This window comes from Alligator mississippiensis, chromosome 3, assembly GCF_030867095.1.
Source record: "Alligator mississippiensis isolate rAllMis1 chromosome 3, rAllMis1, whole genome shotgun sequence".
Taxonomy (NCBI): Eukaryota; Metazoa; Chordata; order Crocodylia; family Alligatoridae; genus Alligator; species Alligator mississippiensis.
Genome location: NC_081826.1, coordinates 67,588,786 through 67,612,739, shown reverse-complemented (window position 1 = coordinate 67,612,739; position 23,954 = coordinate 67,588,786). Strand labels below are relative to the sequence as shown.

General features: G+C 49.0%; 1 protein-coding gene and 1 long non-coding RNA gene across 2 annotated transcripts in view; one reads left to right on the top strand and one right to left on the bottom strand.

The window, feature by feature from the left end:
* The window catches only part of CLVS1 (clavesin 1), a 158,249-nt gene that overhangs the window by 80,016 nt on the left and 54,279 nt on the right, over positions 1-23,954 (top strand). The gene's annotated exons all lie outside the window — the stretch shown is intronic.
* LOC109285987 (uncharacterized) lies at positions 2,565-5,430 on the bottom strand. The gene is made up of 3 exons (XR_009460473.1): positions 5,259-5,430; positions 4,897-4,998; positions 2,565-4,120 (listed from the first exon to the last, which is right to left on the bottom strand). It is a non-coding gene; the product is annotated as an uncharacterized LOC109285987 (long non-coding RNA).

Sequence of the window (23,954 nt, the reverse complement as noted above, 5' to 3'; positions counted from 1 at the left end):
CCTAACCTCATCACCAGAACTGAAGCCAACTTCCTACAGCTCAAAACACAAAACCTGCTATCTCCAGTACCCCCCAAACTGCACACCAGAATCTATCAAAGACAACAAAACCCAACTAGCTGTGGGGGCACATTCCTCACCAAAAAACCACTCTGCCTCCAGTCTCTCAGGCCTGATCCTGTGAGGGAACAAATTACAATGCAAACCACTTTTCAGAGCTGGGCCTATGAACTGCACTTCATCAGCCTCCTAGGTAGTAGGTACAGAAACTCATGGACTCAATCTATACCGTGCAATTCTGGCACACTGTGACCTGCTGGACATCTGCTATTTTCTCAGTGCTGACACGCATTTTGTCACTTATACAACTGCAAGCATCGCAGTGCTGGGTGCTTTTCCAAGTGCCCAGCAGTGCAGTGTTTGCACAGTAAAAATGCCCCAAATGTCATGCCATATTTTGCTGTAAGGGCCACACATTACTTTTAGATGGCTCCTGGAGCTCCTAACCCCTGGATTGTCCACACATTAACACCTGAAACTAGTTTTAAGCACACTTCAGTCAGCTTAAGGTTATGCCACTCCAGGACAGGTTTATTGTCCATGATTCCCAGTCTGCATTCCATTAATGTGCTGCCACTCCCCACAGATAAAGCTGCCTAAGTTGCAGTTCCCCAGCATCCCAGGATGCAGTGTCCCCTCCCCTCCCCTCCTGTTCTGTGTGGATAAACTTTCCATCCCCTGAACTCTACTGCCCAGAGGTTAGTTCTGGCACTAAGTCAACCCCCTCCCCCTCTGCAGAGGTGTGACCTTCCCTCCCCCAGTGGTGCAACCTGATGCAAACAGCCTGCAGAGCACATGCCATTTAGCTAAGCTACAGGGCATAGATGGGTCCAGGAGTGGGGCCTAGTAGGGTGGGGGGTAACAAAGTAGGGGGCTGGATTTGGTCCCAATTACCTGGAGCTACCTTCCTGGGGCAGATGCAGTAGTTCCCCCAAAAGTGCTTTCCCTTACAACTCCCACCTCCCATGCAACCCTGGAAAGCATGACAGCACCTCCGACAACCCCAAAACCAATTTACTAAAACATGAGCCCTTCTTTAATTTACTTTCTTTTTATTTCTTTTTAAATTCTTCATTTTTAAAATTATTTTTATTTTATCCTTCAGTGGCTGACTATTTTGATTTCACAACCTTTCCCTCACTGTCATTTCCTTTCTATCTCTTATTTCATTACCCATCCATGTCCTATTAACTTTCCACCTCCAAGCTTCATATTCCCACCCCCTGACCCATCTCTTTCACATTCTCATAAAAGCATGGGTAGAAGCTTATCCTAACTCACCAGCTCTGTAGTGGCAACTCACAGGTGTAGTTCACAGTCAGGCCTCTGCTTGCCAGCCCTGTAGTGCGAAATTAGAGCTGTGCAGGTGGGGAACAGTCAGAGAAGTTTTTTAGCCTTATGGTGTGACTGCTTCAGACTCAAGCTAGCACTAACAGGGAGCATCTACATGTGCCCCGGTATTTGGGACTGTGCAGTAATTTAGTACTTGCTCTAGCAAATACTAAATGACTGCGCAGTACCCATTGGTACTGCACAGTCTCAGTGACAAGTGGTTATTTTTAGATGCTTTATCACTGTAGTGATGAGTTACAACAATGTAGCTCATTGCTCCAGCAACATAGTGTCAGCATCACTGTTTGTGCTCACTGATGCTATGTTGCTGGAGCACTGAGCTACAACTCCATAGCTCATCACTATGGTGATGTAGTATCTCGTATAGACACGCACACACTGATCAACAGGGATTCTGGTTTTCTCTGATTAAAAAAAGTCCAAAATTCTCTGATTATAACAAAATGCCATATCAATCCAAATAATATATAGTGGTGTTTTGTTTTAATCATGGGAAAATGTGGATTTGGGGGAGAGGGAAACAGAATTTTGGATTTTTTTTTTTTTTTAGAAGAGAAAACCAGGATCCCACTGATAAACCTTTGAGCAGCTCAAAAGTATAATGTGTAACAAAGCCCTAAGACATGTTGAGCCATACATGAAACCTATGGGGTCAGAACTAGTCAGCAATATAGTTCTGCTAACCTTCTATAGACCCTTCCGGGATGCGCTTCTATGCATGAAACTATGCCTTTTCCACCAGCATTTTTAGACACTTATCTAATTTGAAAATCAGTCTCTTCACATGTAAATTCTGGGTGTTACTTCTTATTGAATAGGTTTTTGTGCAGTAACGCAAAATCATTTAATTCATTTGCTGGGTAACTCATCAATAGAAAATAACAATGAATTAAATCATACCAACAGATATACGTACAACTGTACAAGTACTTGATTACTCCCTTCACTTTAGTCATCAGGTGACTAGGATTACCAGGACTTTATATTCAGAGCTCTCCTTGTTTTATTGTCAGCCATGCCCTTGATCAGGGTTTAAAGTCATAGCATAGTTGTCTTGGTTGGATTGACTTGAAGAATTACACTTTACATTAGCTTAGCAACATAACATCTTTAATACACAAAGATAAATCTTTCTTAAAAATCATCTAAATGTATGTTATTGATTACATTTCAAACAGACAGCAACTATTTGCTATGCTTTGTGGTCAGGGTGCCCAAACAATAACACTTCCTTATCTGAAACAGTTAATTTTTTACAAACAGCTTTAGAAATATTACATTTCTTTTATAATGTTATGTACTAATATCATTATACGTTATGATATCATATCCAATTGTATAGCTTGAACTACTATAGGTAATGTATAGACATAAAACAAAAAAAACATAGGAGAGAGAGGAAAGAGTGGTAGCTACTTAACCAAACAATAGCTAAGTTTTCAACCCTTTAATAGTTAACCATTGAAATTACTCAAACTGTCAGACATAGAATCATAGCGAAGTAGGGCTGGAAGGGACCTCAGGAGGACATACAGTCCAACCCCCAGCTCAAGGCAGGGTCATCCTTATCTCACCTATCCTAGACAAGTGGCTGTCTAGCCCAGGGGTGTCAAATTCACCTTATGCCTTTGGTTGGATTTGGACCGGGGGGGCTCCTTCACGGGACAGATCAGCACAGGGTTTGGGGTGGTGTCAGAGACTGGGTTGTGGATGGCAGCAGCTGTGGCAGGGGCAGCAGTGGGGATGCCAATGGTCATGTCTACTGGGGATCAGAGACCCTGGATTTTGAAGCTGGCCTCCCTCTCCCAACTTCTGGTAGCTTGGTAAACTGGATGTAGGGGCTCCATGGGCTATATCCAGCCTGCAGGATATATGGTTGCTATCCCATTCTAGTCCACACCAAGGAAAATTTGCACAGATAACCCTTCCACACAATTAACAGGCACAATGCCTGAAAAAACAGCTAAAACACAACTTCTTTTGGCAATCTGTTCCACTGCCTCACTGTTTTTCCTAAAAGTTTTTCCTAAAATCCAATCTAACCCTATTTTGATCCAAGTTTCATCCATTGCTGTGTCCTATTCTGCAGCGAGGGAGAAAAGGTGTTCTCCTTCATCTTTATGGCAGCCCTTGAGATATTTGCTATCATGTCCTCTCTTAAGTGCCTTTCCTGCAAACTGAACATGTCTATTTATTTCAACATCTCCTTAGATGGTTTTCTTCTGAGCTCTTTATCATTTTGTCACCTGCCTTTGGACCCTTTCTAAATTCTCAATGTCTTTTAAAAAATGTGGCACCCAGAACTGCACACAGTACTCTAAATGGGGCCTAACCAGCTCTGAGTAGCGTGGCACTAGCACCTCCTGTGTCTTGCATCCAATACTCCTGTTGCATTTTGCATATACCTTTTTTGCAGCTGTATCACATTGCAGACTCATGCTGAATCTGTGATTTGCTGAATCCCCAAGATCCTTCTCCATAGTGATGTCATCCACAGCCAGTTGTCACATTTTATATTGGTGTTTTTGATTATTCCTCCCTAGATACAGCACCTTGTCTTTGTCACCATTGAACTGAATCCTGTTGCCTCTAGCCCAGATTTCCAATTTACCAAGATCCTTCTGAATTCTACTTAATTTTGCAATCCTTCCCAGTTTCTTGTCATCTGCAGATTTGCCAGCAACAGCATACACCAAAGTGGTGGCACCTGCAGTTGAGTATTTAAAAATGTTTAGCTCTAAATTATGCTAAATATTCTGGCCTCTCTGAAGATATATATAACATTATTTATTATTAATAAGCTCTATATTTTCTGTGGCCATGTACAGACATTACAGTTTTACCAGTATAAGTGATTGGAAAGCAATCTATACCCATAATGGAAGTTTGGAACACACAGACTGGTTTAAAATGGGTAGAACCCAGTCTAAGATTTGCCTCCCTCTCCCCCATCCCACCCCCTCCTTCCCAAGGGCAGCATGCGTTTGTTTGCTACCAAGCTAAACTATACCACTTACAGAAAACTGCATAACTCAGGTCAAGTCTGCCTTGGGCTTTTTTAATGTATCATTGCTATGTGAATAATCTGTAACAGTTTAACCATGGTGTTCTTGGCATCTTTATCTGGAGCCACTAGTATAAAATGGATGATATCATGGTAGCTTGTGATATTAGGCCACAGGTTTAATCTGGCAAAATTATGTTCCCTTGTGCTATCATACAAAAGGAGGCTCATGGAGGAGAATGATAATTATAAACTACATGGTATTTTTTTTTCTTTAAAGACTATGCTCACCAGTTCAATTATTAATATACTAATTAAAATTCACCCTAGAGATGCCAGTGAGATGGCTGCATTACCAGGGGTGTTTATAAAAAGTATTTGTTTGACATTTTAATATAGAAGACATCTACATAATGCAGTAAAATCTTGTGTTTGGAATGCCACCCACGCACTCACTCCTAGAATGCCTGCCTTCTTACCTTAATCAAGTGCAGTCTGCGCAATTTTATAAATGTTCAGTTATCCAAGGAGCCAAGCAGACCAGCTTACTATGTTTTCAAGATGATTTTGGTGTTATTTTTCTATAAAGAAAGAGGCAAGGATGAGTAATGTCTTACATTGAAAAGCTTGTTTAACTCTATCCTAATTATGCACTTGGCCCATTTAAAGATATCACCCAAAGAAATCCTTGCCTCTCACATCATTCCTGGAGCATTACAGCTACAAGATCATTCTAACACTGCTATAAAATATACTCACGATTTTAGGCTGAAATAAATTATTTTATTGAACGATTATATTTTTTTAGGATTAGCATGTATGATCTGTGATTACATTTTACCTCCTGAATGGGTCAGTGGAGGTGGTGATGTATTTGGAGGAGCAGAGCATCAGTAATAGTAAACAGTCTGTGTTTGGTGTGACCTTGTACTATGCTGAACACCTGACTGTCCATGAAGATTACAAATAACTGTAAAGCACAAAAGTTGAAAAACAATGCTTTGGGTCTCTCCTAAAACAAAAAATTTCCTACTGTTTCACTAAAGCATTAACAAAGCATAATTTACCTTGGCTTCACAGAAACACAAAATGTGTTTCATTTCATTTGTGAAAATTTTTAATTCTTTTTTCAACGAAATTTCAAAATGAAACAGGTTGAAACAAAACACGGAAACACTTTTGTTTACATTTTTTTCTTTTTCATTCTTTTGAACAAAACTATTTATAGAATTTGACTTAAATTTTCAAATTGCACACTTTTGAGAAACTTTTTCAATACTCACATAAACATTTCACCTATCATTACATAGAAGACAAATGAAAATACTGATAACAACCTGATGTAGAATTTTTGATCTTGTCAGAGATTGTTTTAGAGAGTAAATGTATTTCTGTGGCCTATATCTAAGTTTTTGTGAACCATCTTGCAGTCTCATTACCCAAGTAATTCTGGATGGACAAATGGATTGTGATAAGTACCACTGGGTGCAGCTATACATGCAATTAGCACACAGCAATAAACTCTGGTACAGTTTACACCAGAGTTTATTGCTCCCAGGTGCAGGTTTACACATGCACCCAGGACCACAGCACATTGAGTCAAGGTAGAGTAGCCTTGGCTAGCTGGGGGTCTGAGGGGGCATCCTGCCAGCCTGGGGCTGCTATGTATGCCTTGACTCAATATGCTGCAGATGGGCTGGCTAGGGCACAAGGGTGCTACAATGTGAGACAAGCTGACAGAAAGCCCCCACACTGTAGCACCCTCATGCCCCAGCCAGCCCTGGTCACTGTCTACACATGCATTTAGGCACACATAACTATTCCACTGTTGGATAGTACTGGTCTCTGACAGAACTATCCTACAGCCAAGTTAATTAATTTACTGAGTCCTAATAGGGGCTCCTGTGTAGATGATGATGCTTTACTGTGGAGCTCATTAGTTACCTCCACAGGAAAGCACACATGTAGATGCACACACTGGGTAGGAAAAGAATGGTTTAGCATGATTTAGTTTTAGTAAGAGTCTTTATCAAAAAAAATTCTTTCTTTCTTTCTTTCAAGATGGTGGCCGACAGGTGAAGCCCTTCTGAGCTCCTGCAGCTCGGGTGCCTTTTTGCGCGTTCCCTGCGCTCCGTGCCGCCCTTTTCGTGTCCCCCCCCCCAAAAAAAACCTTGCCTCCACCCACCCTGTCCCTGGGGCCCCCCTTCCCCCGCTTTCTGAGCGTTTTTCCCCTGGGCTCTGGCAGCCTCGTTTGCCTCTGCCCCTCCCCCACCCCCGCCTGAGTTCTCCCTGTGATTCCTGCTGCCTCCCTCCCCCAGGGCCCCTTCCCTTGGTCCCTGCCATCTCCCCCTGCCTTGGGGCTTGCCCTGAGCCCCTGCAGGGTTGCTCTGCCCTCCTCAGGCCGATTTTGGGGCGTTTTGAGCCCCCTCCCAGTCCCAGCCCCCGGCGTCAGCCTGAGGCTTTTTTTTTATTTTTTTTTTTATTTTTTTTTTTCCCCTCGCTCCCGGGAGAGAGTTAACCCTCTCCTGCTGGGATGCCTGCCAGCAGCCAAGGCACTTGGCATGGGGATGTCTCTGCAGACCTTGCCCTCAGCCATGGCATGCGGGTGCATGCCCCTCTCCACGTTACGGTGGAGGACTGCGCCGGAGCTCTGGTGGACCTGCTGGGACGCTGGAGCGTCCGGTATGCCTCCCGGGTCAATTCGGTGCCCATCATCTATCTGAGCTCTCCCAACCTGGTGAGGGAGGTGTGTGCAGCGGGGCTGGAAGTCTCGGGGGTCCACCACTTGGTCACGCCCCTGGAGACCCTGGCAGTGCGGGTGGTGGCCTCCAACGTGCCCCCGCACCTGTCAGACTGGGACCTCACCAACGCGGTCGAGCACTATGGTGTCCTCACCAGCCCCTGGCGCAGGCTGACCATAGGGAGTAGGAACCCCAAGCTGAGGCAGATCCTGTCCTTCCAGAGGCAGACGTTCATGCTCCTCACGGGGGACACTCAGAAGCTGCCTCCCTCCTTGACTTTTGCCTCCCACGGAAGATCCTATGTGGTGTATTTCTCCCTGGGGGGGAATTCCTGCCACCGCTGCGGCGGCAGCTCCCACCTAACTGCCCAGTGCCCGTTTGGGCAGTCAGCCAAGGCACCGGCTGCTGTGCCCGCCCGGGAGGATGGTGCACCCACCTCGGGTGTAGGGCCCTCATCAAAGGGTGGGGTTGGGAGACCTGCCAAGCCCCCCTCTGCCCCTGCTCCATCCGGGGGGCTCGACCCCTCTGGCAGTGGCATGCCACCCGGGGGGGGCCTGGGACATCCTCCCAGGGTTCTCCCGCCCCTGTCGTAGCGGATGCCCCTTCCAGTGGAGGGGCTGGGGAGTCCTCCCAGTCCCTTCCTGTCCCAGTCCTCCCCGGGGTGGTCGGAGTCTCGGGCGCTGGGGCCCCGTCGGGTGGAGCGCCCGAGACCCCCCCTCCACCTCCCTCCACCCCTGCCCCAACCGGGGTGGTGGACCTGGAGGTGGCGACACCCCAGCAGCCTGGCCCACCCCCTACAGGGGGGGTGCCAGCTACTCCCCAAAAAGCAAAGAATAAGAAAAAGAATAAAGGAGTGTCTAAAGGAACTCCTGCCCCTTCGGGGCCTGTCTCAGACAGCACCGGGGAAAAGGCAGCCAGGGAACCTGAGCCCGCTCTGCCTGCCCCCCTGGAAACCCTGCCACCTCCGGCCACGACTGAGGGTGTCCTGGAGACGCCTGGCAACCCCTCGCCCCCATCCCAGCCAGTGGGGCCTGTGAGCGGCAAGGCAGGGGGAGAGTGCCGGCCTCCCGAGCGGCGGCGGGCAGGAGAGATGGCGGAGGGTCTTGCCACCCCACCGCCCGCTCCCCTGCCTGCCGGGGCCGATGGGGAGGAGGAGATGGAGTGCCTGCCTTCTGAGCGCCGCAAGCAGCCCCGGGAGTGGGACAACATCTGCCCCCCAAAGCGGATGGGGATCGATCTCCCCGAGATGGTCCTCGACCCAGATAGAAAGGGGGGCCTGCTAGGGAGCCTGGCCATTGAGGGCACATTCACCGGTCTCACCGGGAAGTCCCCTCCCAGGGTACAGCCCCGCCGGTTCTCGGTCGGCAGTATCCACCTCCTGCTGGAGAAACCCCCTTGGGTGGCCCCCAGCTATGGAGGTCTCAACCTCTTGGACCAGACCAAGGGCCAGAGAAACGTGGCCGAGAGTATCCGGCAATGGTGCCCGGACCCCGCGCAGTTTGTCCACGCCGCTAGCGACGCGGCGAAGCTTATGCACCGGGACCCGGGCACGCGTCAGCATGCCTTCCGGCTCGAGAAGCTGGTGACCCGGGTGAGGGAGGTGTGGGGCCGAGGCGGGCCCGCGGAATAGGGCAGGGCAACGCTAGGCCTTTCCCCTGTCTCCGCGGTTTTTCTGCCCGGCGTCCATCACCTTCTCTCCCACCGGTACCCTGCCTACCCTTCCTCCTTCTTCTCCTGTTCATGGCGGTTACCACAATTGCCTCGCTCAACACCAATGGCTGCAGAGACCCGGTGAAGCGGATGGCCATCCTGGAGGGCCTGCAGCAGAAGCGCCTGGCGATCGCCTTCCTCCAGGAGACGCAAAGCGACGCGTACGTTCAAGCCGACTGGCATGCTGCCTGGAAAGGCCGCTTGTTCCTGAGCCACGGCACCAACCTCAGCGCAGGAGTGGTGACCCTCCTCTCGCCGCAGCTGTGGTACGACTCGGCGGTGGCGCGAGAGGTCGTCCCCGGCCGGCTGCTGACCGTCCATGTCACCCTGGCACACCAGGGCCTGCTCCTCGTCAACGTCTACGCGCCCGCAGACGGGAGAGAGAGGGTCGCCTTCCTAGAGACCCTGGGCGACCTCCTGCATGACGCCAGCGAGAAGGACGACCTGCTCCTCATGGGCGGGGATTTCAACTGTACCGTCGACGCGCTGCTAGACCGGACGGGGCCGGAACCGCACCTGCCTTCGGCCCGCAAGCTGCAGACTGTGCTGGAGGCGGCGGACCTCGTCGATGCCTGGCGGGTCCTCCACGCCGACGCGCGAGAGTACACCTGGGCAAAGATGAGCGCCAGCGGGCTCGCCATGGCCCGCCTCGACCACCTCTACATTGGCCAGCACCACCTGCCGTTGCTGCGCGGCAGCCGCATTGTTCCATTGGGCCTCTCGGACCACGCCTTGGTCTGCTGCGAGCTGAGCCTGCCTGGCAGAGCACGCACGCAGGCCCCTTACTGGTGCCTCAACGTCAGCCTGCTGCAGGACACCCACTTCAGGGACTGCTTCGCCCACCTCTGGAGGAGCTGGGAGGCGGCGCGAGCAGACTACCCCTCCTGGCGCCTGTGGTGGGACATGGCGAAGGTCCAGATCCGGGAGTTCTGCTAGCAGTACAGCCAGCTGGCGGCGAGCGAGCTCCGCTGCCGCATCCAGGAGCTGGAGGAGGACATGGCGGAGCTCGAGGCGGCCCTGCTCCACGCGGGCAACGACACGGCGCTCCTCGAGAGCCTCCGCTCCCTCAAGAAATGCCTGCGAGAGCTGGCGGAGGGCGCAGCTCACGGCGCGCGGGTCCGGGCCCACTGCCAGGAGCTGGCAGAGGCCGACACCCTGACCGGCTTCTTCTTCGGCCTGGAGAGGCGGCGGGCCGCGGCGAAGATGCTGGACCACCTCAAGACCCCGGAGGGCTGGCTGCTCACGGACCCGGGCGAAGTGCGGGAGCATGCCGTCGCCTTCTACCGGGACTTGTTTGCGACTGAGCCCGTCTGCCCGCGGGCCGCCCAGGAGCTGCATCGGGACCTGCCATGCCTGGGCGCTTCGCAGGCCAAGGCCCTGGAGCACAAACTCTCCCTGGCAGAGCTGGAGGCCACGGTGCGGGGGCTCGCCTCGGGCAGGGCCCCGGGCCTGGACGGCCTGCCCGTGGAATTTTACAGAGCCTTCTGGCCCCTCCTCGGACCCAGCCTCCTCTGCGTCTTCCGCCGGGACCCTGCCGACCAGCTGCCGCCGGGCCGTGCTCACCCTGCTGCCCAAGAAGGGGGACCTTGGCTGCCTGAAGAACTGGCGGCCCGTCTCCCTCCTGTGCGCCGACTACAAGATCCTGGCCAAGGCGCTGGCGAACCGTCTCCGCACCGTCATGGCCTCCATCATTGGGCCCAAGCAGAGTTACTGCGTGCCGGGCAGGACCATCCAGGACAACTTGTTCCTGCTGTGTGACCTGCTCACGGCCATGGAGCTTTTTGGCCTGGACGTCGGCGTGCTCTCCCTGGACCAAGAGAAGGCCTTTGACCACGTCGACCACCGGTACCTGCTCGGCACCCTCGAGGCCTTTGGCTTTGGGCCGCTCTTCACCGCGGCCCTCCAGGTCCTGTACTACGACGCCTCCGGCCTGCTCAAGGTGAACGGCGCGCTGTGCTCCCCGTTCCCCATGCGTCGCGGCATATGCCAGGGCTGCCCCCTGTTGGGCATGCTGTACACCCTGGCCGTCGAACCACTGCTGCACGCTCTGCGACGTCGCCTGACCGGCCTCGCACTGCCACCGGCACCGGGCCCCGCCACCGGCCCCCCACTCCAGCTGACGGCGTATGCGGACGACGTGACCGTCTTCCTGGGCAGCCAGGAGGACGTGCGGGCCCTGGTGGACTGCCAGCGTGCCTACGAGCTTGCCGCCTCGGCCCGCGTCAACTGGGGCAAGAGCAACGCCTTCCTGCTGGGGACGTGGGCCGGCACGCTGCCTCTGGACCTGCTGGGAGGCCTCGCCTGGCACCGGGAAGGCCTCAAAGCCCTGGGCGTGTTCCTCGGGCTGCCGGCCTTTGCAGCCCGCAACTGGGAAGACCTGGTGGAGGGAGTGGAGGCCCGCCTGCAGCGCTGGCGCTGGCGCCTGCCCACCCTCTCTTACCATGGCCGGGTCCTTGTCGCCAACAACCTGGCAGCAGCCACCCTGTGGCACCACTGTGCGGTGCTGGACCCTCCGCCGGAGCTCCTGGAGAGAGTGCAGCAGCTCCTGGTCGATTTCCTGTGGGATGGACACCACTGGCTGCCCCGAGCTGCCCTCTACCTGCCCACCGGGGAAGGGGGCCAAGGCCTGATCGACCTGGCCAGCCGGGTGGCCGCCTACTGGCTGCAGGCCCTCCAGCGGCTCCTGTACGCCAACGGCCACCTCCTGTGGCGGCAGCTGGCGTGCCAGTTCCTGCAGCGAGTGGGGGGCCTCGGCTTTGACCGGGAGCTGTTTCTGCTGGACCTCACTTTCCTGAACGGGGCGGTCCTTCCCCTGTTCTACCACAGCATGGTGCAGGCCTGGCGGGCGGCCTTCCATCTCTGCCCCCAGGCCAGGCGCCTGCGGTTCCCACACCTGCTTCGGGAGCCCCTGGTCTACAACCCGGCCCTGCAGCTTGTCGCGCTGAGCCTGGCCTCCACCAGCCTCGCGGCAGCCCTCATCGAGGCGCGCACCACCCGCCTGGAGCACCTCCTGGACCCTGCTCGGTCGGCGTGGCTGTCCCCCGAAGCCCTGGCTGCCCGGCTGGCGCTGCACTCCGTCCGCACCGCGGGCCAGCTTCTGCGGACCATCGGGGCGCCCTCCCAGCGGAAGCAGCGACCGCCCTGGAAGTCCATCTCCAGGCTCGCCGGACCCTCCCCGCCGCGGCCGCCGTGCACAACGCCTTCCCACCGCTGCCCGTCATCCCAGCGGTACCCGGCGAGCTGGCCGAGTGGCCCAACACGCTGCTCAGGCTCCCGGTGTCCCCCAGCAGCAATACGGGCTGCCCTTTTGGCACCCTGCCCCGCAAGGGCCTCTACATGTGGGTGGTGCGCACCCGGCACGCCCAGGTGCTGGCCGGCTGCCCTGACACCACGTGGCGGCGGCGCCTGGCGCGGCCTGGGACCCCGGCGTGGCGCACGCTGTATAAGGCGCCCACCGCCAAGAAGACCGGCGACCTGCAGTGGCGGCTCGTGCACGGCCTCCTGGCCACCGGCACCTTTGTTCGCCACCTGGACCCGGCGGCCTCGGCGGCCTGCCCCTTGTGCCCGGGGGTGCTGGACGAGGACATTTTCCACGCGTTCCTCGAGTGCCCCCGGCTGCAGCTGCTCTTTGCCACCCTGGGCGCGCTGCTTCAGGCGCTGGGCCGGAACTTCTCCGAGGACGTCTACGTCCATAGATTCATAGATGTTAGGGTCGGAAGGGACCTCAATAGATCATCGAGTCCGACCCCCTGCATAAGCAGGAAAGAGTGCTGGGTCTAGATGACCCCAGCTAGATGCCTATCTAACCTCCTCTTGAAGACCCCCAGGGTAGGGGAGAGCACCACCTCCCTTGGGAGCCCGTTCCAGACCTTGGCCACTCGAACTGTGAAGAAGTTCTTCTTAATGTCCAGTCTAAATCTGCTCTCTGCTAGCTTGTGGCCATTATTTCTTGTAACCCCCAGGGGCGCCTTGGTGAATAAATACTCACCAATTCCCTTCTGTGCCCCCGTGATGAACTTATAGGCAGCCACAAGGTCGCCTCTCAACCTTCTCTTGCGGAGGCTGAAAAGGTCCAGTTTCTCTAGTCTCTCCTCATAGGGCTTGGTCTGCAAGCCCTTAACCATACGAGTGGCCCTTCTCTGGACCCTCTCCAGGTTATCCGCATCCCTCTTGAATTGTGGCGCCCAGAATTGCACGCAGTACTCCAACTGCGGTCTGACCAGTGCCCGATAGAGGGGAAGTATCACCTCCTTGGACCTATTCGTCATGCATCTGCTGATGCACGATAAAGTGCCATTGGCTTTTCTGATGGCTTCGTCACACTGCCGGCTCATGTTCATCTTGGAGTCCATTAGGACTCCAAGATCCCTTTCCACCTCTGTGCCACCCAGCAGGTCATTCCCTAGGCTGTAGGTGTGCGGGACATTTTTCCTCCCTAGGTGCACCACTTTGCATTTCTCCTTGTTGAACTGCATCCTGTTGTTTTCTGCCCACTTGTCCAACCTATCCAGGTCTGCCTGCAGCTGTTCCCTGCCCTCCGGCGTGTCCACTTCTCCCCATAGCTTTGTGTCATCTGCAAACTTGGACAGAGTACATTTCACTCCCTCATCCAAGTCGCTGATGAAGACATTAAAGAGTATCGGTCCAAGGACCGAGCCCTGCGGGACCCCACTGCCCACACCCTTCCAGGTCGAGACCGACCCATCTACCACGACTCTTTGGGTGCGACCCTCTAGCCAATTCGCCACCCACCAGACTGTGTAGTCATCCACGTCACAGCCTCTTAACTTGTTCACCAGTATGGGGTGGGATACCGTATCAAAGGCCTTCCTGAAGTCTAAGTATACGACATCCACCCCTCCTCCTGTGTCCAGGCGTTTCGTAACCTGGTCATAGAAAGAGACTAGGATGGTCAGGCACGATCTGCCCGCCACAAGCCCGTGCTGGTTTCCCCTCAGCATAATTTGCCCTGCCGGGCTCTCACAAATGTGAGCCTTGATAATTTTTTCAAAGACTTTACCAAGGATGGAGGTGAGACTGACTGGCCTATAGTTGCCCGGGTCCTCCTTCCTCCCCTTTTTGAAAATGGGGACCACGTTAGCCCTTTTCCAGTCCTCTGGGACTTGGCCCATGCGCCACGAGCATTCAAATATTCCTGCCAGTGGCTCTGCAATGATGTCGGGCAGTGCCTTCAGTACCCTCAGATGGAGCCCATCCGGGCCTGCCGATTTAAAGGCATCCAGTTCTTCCAAATGACTCTGCACCACCTCAGGATCTACGTATGGAAGTCTGGCGCCTTGCTGCTGCCTCTCTACAACCCCAGTGAGAGACTTGTCGTGCCCCTCACTTAGGAACACTGAGGCAAAGAACTCGTTGAGGAGTTCAGCCTTGTCCCCCCTATCTGTCACCAATTGTTTCTGCCCATTTAGCAGTGGTCCTATTCCTCCCTGGGCCTTCCTTTTACTCCCAATATATCTAAAAAACAATTTCTTGTTGTCTTTTACTTGGGTTGCCATCCTCAGCTCCATGGTAGTTTTGGCCCGCCTAACTGCCTCCCTACAAGCACGAGCAGAGGAGGTATATTCATTTTTGGTGATGTCACCCTGTTTCCACTTTTTATGTGCTCCCCTTTTGGCCCTTAGGCTGCCCTGGATTTCTCTGGTCAGCCATGGAAGCCTCCTGGCCCCTTTCCCTCTTTTGCCTCGCTCGGGGATCGTCTTGCTTTGTGCCCGAAGGATCGTTTCCTTAAGGCACAGCCACCCTTCTTGGGCTCCCATCCCTTCAAAACTCCTGCTCTGCAGTGCTTCCTTGACTAATTGCCTGAGTGCATTGAGATCAGCTTTCCTAAAGTCTAGCACTTTCACCCTACTAGTTACCTTACCCACTCGCCGTCTTATGTTGAATTCTATTATAAGGTGATCACTGTCTCCCAAATGGCTACCGATCTGGAGGTCCCCTATCATGTCATCTCCTGTTGCCAATACCAGATCCAGTATGGCATTCCCCCTAGTGGGACCGTGTACCTCCTGTCCACTCCTTCCCCTACCGGGCAGCGGAGAGGGCCGTGGTCAGCCTGGCCAACTTCCTGCTGGGCCAGGCCAAGATGGCCACCCTGAAGAGCCGGTGAAACTGGCTCGCTGGGACCGGGATGGTCGACGCCCTGCAGCTCTTCCGCCTGCTGGTGCGGGCCTGCCTCTCGCTCGAGTTTGAGCACGCGGTCCTGCGGCGGACGGTGCCCACCTTCGAGGAACGCTGGGCCCTCGAGGGGGCGCTCTGCTGAGTCGAGGTGGGTCGCCTGCTCCTCGCCCTGTAACACCCCCGGCTGCTCAAGCTGCGGACACACGTCCAGCGGGCCAAGGCCTTGGACTTTGCCTCACGCGAGTCGAGCCCTGAGGCTCCCCATGGGTGTCCCCTCTTGCGGAAATGTAAATATGTCAATAGACCTTTGGCTCGCTATGGTTTTTAGTCTAGAGTGTACGGGCAGGCCTTGCAGGCCGTGAGCCCAGGACCATGTCCGTGAGGCCCAGGTGTTCGGGCCAACCTGTACATACTCTTTACTGGCCCCGATTTGTCACCTTCCCTGGAATAAACGCCTCTTAAAAGTCAAAAAAAAAAAAAAAAGGCTGTCTGTCTGTCTGTCTTATTCTGTGTGTTGCTTACTTCATTATTTGATTTAAATCAGAGACAAGTAGAGCTGAAAGGACTCCCAAGGTCATCTAATCCAACGCCCCATCTGAAGCAGGATCAACCCTATCTATACCATCCTATACAATCCCTAATTTAAACTCTACATACATTTACTGTTAACCTTGACACAATGCAGACCTAACATCCTAACCTGCCACAGGTAATGCAGGAGAACCACAGCAGCCAACAACCTGTTCTTGTGCTGTGGGTGCAATTAAACATTGGACAATAATCAGGGTGATTTAAGGCATCATGGTAGAATGGCATAATATAGTAATTTTTAGGTTCTTAATGGCAGGTACTCTAAATTAAAAGAAGTTACAGAGTCTAGTTGTTCTTGCACTTCCTGTTTGTGATCTGTTTTCTTAAAAGTAAATTACCTTATTCCTTCCAATATGGGAAACACTTTTTAAATGATTTTTTTCCCCTAAAAATGGGATATGACTTAAATTTGAGGAAAAACAAATGAAAAGCTCTTATAATCAGGCCAGAAATATCTTTATTTGATGCATATTTTTTTTCTTTTAATTGAGTCAGAGTCAGGGACAACTTAAATTCCAGGACAACTTATATTCAAAGGAATATGCTACAAACATTTTCTTTATTGAACAAAATTATTGACCCCAGGCATAGAATGGGAAAATGAATCCACTCATTATTAACCAGATTTTCAAAAGATTCAAGGGTCACTGTCCAACATCCATTTTTGGGACCAGATTTGTAAAAGACCTCAGCCCTAAACAGTTTCCATTATGCTCAGATTTTCCAGATTTGCTAGAAAACTGGTAATCAACAAGCTGGCACTTTTGAAAATCAGTCTCCGTGACACATCTGTGGGCATATGGACACAAAGGAATATCAAAGTGAGGAGCTGCTTGTCTATTCTGCATATGCTATACCCGAACTAAATGTTATAAGATCTTCTTACTACTAAGCACACCCCGATAAAATGTTCTTTTTTCCTTTCAAATGTGTGTATTGGCATATGCCCACCACTACACTATGGTGGCCACGTGACATTCATTTCAGGGTTTAGGACATGGAAATTAGGGCTGTGTGAAGCTTTGGTTTGCGATTCAATTTGGAGAAGATTCAGCCCTATTCGGAGGCCAAATCTTCAAATCCAAATCGAATCACTAGAAGCTTAAAACTTTCCAAATTGATTCAGAGCCTCTGAATTGATTCATAAAAGATTCAGAAGAGATTCAGGAATTCAGAAGGCAGTCTTTGAGGGGAAACAGAAACTTAGAAGGGGGGGGAAGGACTGACATCTCTAGCTGGCTAGTGTGTGTGATTTCTCCCTGAGTCCCCTTCCAATCACAGTATCTGTGGGGAGGGGCATACATACAGCATAAAAGCCTCTGTCTGCAGGCTTTCTGTGCCTTTACTGAGCTGGTTCTGAGCAACAGCAGCAGAAAGGTACTGGACTGGCTTGCTGCTTAGTCAATCACCTGCTCCTTTTTGTTCTTAGAAAAGATTGGATAGGATATAGTGAGTTTTGCTTGTTAGCAGCCTGAGGTGCAGGGCTCCAGAACCCAGACTCCCCCTGCACCTATCTCCTTGACAACTGGTAGACTTTGTGGCTGCAGCAGGGCCTAGCAGGCCTGCAGTTTTCACCCCTCTATGCCCTAAGAAAGACACAATCCCACAAGCACCCATGTCATGAGTTTTGCCTGTCAGCCACCAGAGCTACAGGGCCCCAGAACCCAGACTCCCCCTGTACCTATCAACTTTACAGCTGGCAGGCTTTGTGGCCTCAGCAGGGACTACCATCCCTGCTCTTTTCACCCCCCTGTGCCTTAACACACACAATGTCACCCATGTCACAAGTTTTGCTTGTCAGCAGCTTGAGGTGCAATTTCCCAGAAACCCCTGCACCTATCTCCTTGAAACTTGGCAAGCCTTGTGGCCTCAACAGGAGTTACCATCCCTGTAGTTTTCACCCCACTGTGGCTTAACACACACACACGTGACAAGTTTTTCTTGTCAGCAGTTTGAGGTGCAGTCTCTCTCTGAACCAGCGCCAAATCTTCCGAAGCCAATTCAGCCAAATTGATTCAGAAAAGCGATCCGAATCTCTGAATTGAATTGCTGGCCTCCAAATTGACCGAATCTGAATCTGAATCCAAATTGAATAGTTCTCTATTCGCACAGGCCTGATGGAGATCCCATGACATGCTTCAAGACATTACCCTCTTTGATAGGGTAAACATGACTTCTGAGTGCTGATGCTTACTTAAAAGGAACAAAACCTTCAGAAAGGGTAGGTCAGATCTCAGGGGAGATAATTTTTCTTGCCAAATGAGGAATACATGTAAAATTACTCTTCCTAGTACTGAAAAGCCACTCAGACAAATCTTTCAGAGGTGCCAAAAATGAATTATTGAGCGGAGATAAAATTAAGATTTGTCAGAACATGGAGGGCTGTGTAAAGCTAATTCACCCTTGTAAAAATGTCCAAAGCAGAATATAAGCTGGCATGCCATCTTTCTCCTATGCCCTACTGCAGATAGAAGGAGGAAAAACCAATCTACTCTGTTAAACTGACCTAAATCTCAGAAGGGCCACATTTTTCAAAATTCATATAATTTTAATATAGCTTTTTGTATGTTTTGCTGGGACAAAGGATTGTTCCTGGTGTTTCAGCTATGGAGGGGATTTTGGAAACAGAGAAATGTCTAATGAAAAAAGGAAATAAGGGAATAGATTTCACTAAGAGGGAACTTAAGGAAGAAAGGGGCCATCTAGCTATACAACTTCCTTTCTGCTGTTAAATAACCCTGTGATAAACAAGAGAGTCAGACTGAGTGAAAAGCTAGTGCTCCATATGTTACAAAGACAAGAATTTCCAACTATTCATGCAAATAGGGTCAAAGACCAGAGTATAGTATAGAGGGAATGAGTTCAGGTCTGGTCACTAGGACTCGGGTGATATTTATAGGAAATATTACCCAATATCTCTCTTGAGAGAGATTTCCCTAGTCTCTCTCTCATCCTTGTCCTTCTCTATTAATATACATACCTGAGTGCATTACAAACCATGTTTGAAGGTACAAGGGTCTAAGAACACGCAGAGTCATACCTAATAGACATGGAACAGATAAGATATCTCCAACACATAATAAACTGACTTTAAAAGAAAAAAAAATATTGGATGGGAAGGAGGGAATCAGAAGTCATTAGGGGAACAAGAAAGGAAACTGAGGAGCACCTGCAGAGGGTGATACAGAGGAAGAAGTGGGGAGTCAGAGAGAGAAATGATGTGCCCAAATATAATCCTAAATGAGAAGAGAAACTATGAAGAGAACATAAGATGAGTTGTAAAGGAAAAGGATGGGATGTGTACAGTGTTCTTTGGAAAAAAGATGAAGAATCTTTTATAAGAGATCAAAGGGATGAGCATATTTCTCTTGCAAGTGTCCAAGCTGTCAAGTCACCATGAGAGTCAACTGGTAAGGCATGTTAATACCATCTGCTGACTATTCCCATAGTGATCACACATCATTGCACACTGCTAACCTTCTTTTATGGACTTCCACTGATAATATCAGTCATTCAAGATGACACAGTATCAGTGTTCAATATTATTTCCATTTAAATTCAAGCTTATTTTATCTTCCCAAGCCTGTGACACAGTGTAGGCGGCATTTAAAAAATACTGGCTTCATCCTGCAATTGTTTCCCCAGAGCCTAATATTAAAAAAAAGGAATAAAGTTCTTCATCACAGTGTTCAGGGCTTTATTCCTTAAATTATTACACAGATACCATGGAGATGTGTACTTCAGAAAGGCAGTCGTTTACCTACAAAATTACAGGTCTCCATCTTTATAAGAATATATTTGAGAATTGTTTGCCAGATGTGGCAATTTGCAATTAATCCAAATTGCAAATATATGTTGCAAAATGACTGTAGAAATGGCATCTCAGCTATCTCAGTCTGCATTCATCATCGACTCTCTAAGAGTCTTAGGCAAAACCAGCATATTGCTTCTGAACCTCTTATGCTGTTGGATTTAGAGAAGGTGGCACCTGTTCTTCTGTGGTTTGTGCCTGTCTAGAGTCTTCTCATATGAGCTTGATGTCACAAGAGCTAGCCCTGCAGTTATATGAGACCATAGCTTTGGAGTATAGATTTATACAGCATCATTTTCAGGAAATGGACACTGTGTCCAGAACTCCAAAGCATACTGAATTTTTTGCTTCTCCCTTTATGCTTCTTCTTTAAGTACCTGTAAATCCCCACTGAGTCTAAAATTATTTTCTATCAGTACAGGCATTCTAGCTTTCAATTTTCTAATGAACAAAATTCAGCAAGTGATAATCCATGCTACATTGATGCTGTTATAATTGCACAGTCCTAAATACAACTCTGACAGGTCTGTTGGGCATCTTTGCACAGAGGCACTCTCAGGTGGCTGATTTGGGCAGCTAACCTAGGCACAGATTTCCTATAAAGTTCACCATTCCATGCCATCTTTGTACTCACTCCTGACCTCCTAGGGCAGGCATGTTTATTTTCAGCAATTACTCCTCAGCTCCTCCATCCCTCTTGAGGTCTGCGAGAACCTGAGCTTGGACACTGTTTTTGGCATGCATTTAGCGAACAAACTAGGCTGGAATACTGGTTTTGGGGTTTCTGTTTTATGTTGTTGCTCTAGTTTCTCTTTAGGTTGTTTTGTTCTCATATTCAATAAGTTACTCCATCCTCTTATTACCAACTGCCCTGAACCTTTGTTGGGAAGGGCAGCAGATAAGTCAAATAAATAATAATAAAAATAATGATGATGACGATGGCCTCCCCCTTACTATGATCTAGCTCTACATCTACTTCTTCTAACTTTTTTCCTAGATATGTTATTTCCACTAAACAGAATATATATTTTTGCTCATTTAACTTAAACCTAGCAGCTCCAACTCTTTCAAAGCTATTTGGAACCTTTGGACAAGTTCTTACATTGGTTCCCCTCAGATCACACTATTTACCTTCACTAGATCATTTAAACTTTTTAAGTGCCTGTTATACAAACACTTGGCTATGATGATTTAAAAAGGAACTTTCCTTCTTGGAACAAGGGGTTGGACTAGATGACATTCTGAGACTCTTTTCCAGCCCTACTTTTCAATAACTTTACATGTTCAGTCTGGACTGAGTGACTTATTTAATTCTAAAACTGTGAAAAATCTAAATTCTGGCTTGGTCAGGAAATTCTCTTTAAGTATCTTATCCCTGATGTTAATCAGAGTCTGGTCTCTTACCAAGGTCTAGTAGTCCTCAGAATTGCAAGACTGGTTCTTTAGCCTTAGGCCACTCACAAACTCCTCTGTGTTTCTTCTGTTTTTGTCTTTTCATGTCTTCATTTGTTTAAACATGTATCATAGAATCATAGAAAATTAAGGTTGGAAGGAACCTCAGGAGGTTATTTAGTTCAACCCCCTGCTCAGAGCAGGACCATCTCCAACTAGATCATCCCAGCCAAAACTTTGTCTACCCAAGGCTGGTGAGTCCATGACCTATCTGGGTAACCTGTTCCAGTGTTTTACTGCTCTCTTAGTAAGAAAGTTTTTTCCTAATGTCTACCTAAACTTCCTTTGCTGCAACTTGAGACCATTGCTCCTTGTTCTGTCATCTGCCACCACTGAGAACAGTCTAGCTCCATCCTCTTTCAAGCTCCACACTTCAGATAGATGAAGGCTGTTATTAAATCCCCTCTCAGTTTTCTCTTCTCTAGACTAAATAAGCCCAGTTCCCTCAGCCTCTCCTCATAAGACATGTGCCCCAGCCCCCCCACCATTTTCATTGTCCCCTGCTGGACTCTCTCCAATTTGTCCACATCTTTTCTGTAGTGGGGGACCCAAAACTGGACACAGTACTCCAGAATTGGCCTCACCAGTGAAGCACAGAGGGGAATAATAACTTCCCTTGATCTACTGGCAACACTCCTACAAATGCAGCCCGGTGTGCCGTTAGCCTGCTTGGCAACAAGCAAATACTATCGGCTCATATTCAGCTTATTGTCCACTGTAACCCCCAGGTCCTTTTTTGCAGAGATGCTTCTTAGCCAGTCAGCCGCCAGCCTGTACTGGTGCATGGGATTGTTCTATCCTAAGTGCAGGACTTTGCATTTGTCCTTACTGAAGTTCATGAGATTTCTTTTGTTCCAATCCTCCAATTTTCTAGGTCTCTCTGAATCCTAACCCTACCATCTACTACTCTACCCAGCTTGATGTCATCTGCAAACATTCTGAGGGTGCACTCTGTGCCATCTCCCAGGTCATTAGTGAAGATATTGAACAAAACAAGCCCCAGAACTGATCCTTGGGTCAAACCACTTGATACCAGCTGCCAACTAGACATCGAGCCATTGATTACTAACCTCTGAGCTCGATGATCCACCTTACAGACTATTCATCCAGCCCATACTTCCTTTGCTTGCCTGCAAAAATGTTGTGAAAGACCATATCAAAAGCCTTGTTAAAATCAAGGTATATCACATTCACTGGTCTCCCAACATCCACAGAGCCAGTCATCTCATCATAGAAGGCAGTCAGGTTGGTCAAGCATGACTTGTCCTTGGTGAATCCATGCTGACTGTTCCTAATCACCGTCTTCTCTTCCAAGTGCTTAGAAATGGATTCTTTGAAGATCTCCTCCATGATTTTTCCAGGGGCTGAAGTGAAGCTGACCGATCTGTAGTTCTCTGGACTCTCCTTTTTCCCTTTCTTAAATATGGGCACTATATTTGCTCTTTTCCAATCATCTGGGACCTCCCCCAATCATATCACTCATATGCTTCCTTTTTTGTGGTATACAGCATTTCTTAAACATCTCTAACATAGTCAGTCTTCTTTAATAATGAGGAAAAAAATTAAAACACCCAATACTTCACAACCACCTATTGTCATAAATAAAGATACCTTCTGACTGTCTTCCCTATGCAAGCACTCATAGCTAGCAGAGACACAGCAAAGTGTTCAAATCTTCTCATCTTCTCCACATTTCTATATTGTTCCATTCCTCTGCTCAGGACATTTTCTTTGTTTTAGTGCTGGTATCATGATGAATTCGCTTCGGCAGCACATGTACTAAAAATGAACTATAGCCAAAGAATTTACCTTATTCAGGAGGCAAGTTCTAACTTGGGGTGGCCAAACTGTGACATGGGTGCTACAAGTAGCACAAGAAGCCCCTCTCTGTCACATAGCATACTGGGGAGGGGATAGACAACGGTTCTAAGGAAGATGACAACAGCAATGCAGTGACCTGAATTTTCCAGCCAAAAGGTGGCAGAGATAGAGAATGTTGATGTAATAGAACAAAAAAAACTCATTCTTTCCTCTGGTTATAGGTGTGTCAGTAGTGATCCATCTTAAACTTCAGTTCAAAGACCTGCACTGTAAAAGTGTTGTGTGCATATGATAAATGTGCAACATAATTTAAAAGAAAATTCCTGGTAAATATCTGCAATGTTAAACCTTACTTTTTAAAATATGCTGATGATTTGTGAACAAGAACCAGCTTTGGTTCTGAAGTAACACTCACCAAATTGCAGAAAATTCTCCTACAAAAAACAACCTTGATCCACTGAAACACTGCTCAGTGATCAACATAAATGAGTTATTTTAGTTGATTAGATCAATTACTGTGCCAATTATCAGTTGCAATAATAGATAATTTACAGTTAAACTGATGGACATAAGTGAGATAACTATGAACAAAGTATATGTCACATACAGTAATAATTATTCAGAAATGGAGCTTTTTGATGACTCATGTTAGATAGACTGCAGCACACCGCTGATAAAAGAGCAATCTATCATTCCTGGACTGTGGGGGAAGTGCAGTAATTTAGTGATAAAATCTGGCTGTGTCCAGACTGGATAGTTCCTTTTGTTTACTGCTCTCATTTATGATCATAAGCTGGAACTTTATTTTGTTGATATCTATGCCTTGAAAATAAATGTAATATCCCCTGTCCATTAATTACCATAAATTTTATGGTAAATTTTAAAGAGGATCTAGCTTAGCAAAAACTTAGCTGTAAACTTAACCATTGAATGACAAGCACTCACTCCATGGTAATTAGGAAGCACAACTAGATAAATTCCAAGCAGGAACAGCACAGGGTTGCTAACCCAAGAACATTTTTTTTACTGACAATCTGTAAACTTTTTAGCAACAGCAAATCTTTTTTGCTGACATGCTTTTACTGAGATATGTTTTACATAATGTAAATATAACTCTTCTTCTGTGCCCTGAACAAGGGCTGGGTTGACATTTAGGAGTTTAACACCAACCATTGTAACAAAGTTTGGCTGTCAGTAAAAAGTTTGCAGATTATCTGTAAAATAATGTTTTTGGGTTGGCAGCCCTACTAGACTTCAGCAATGGTTATATACC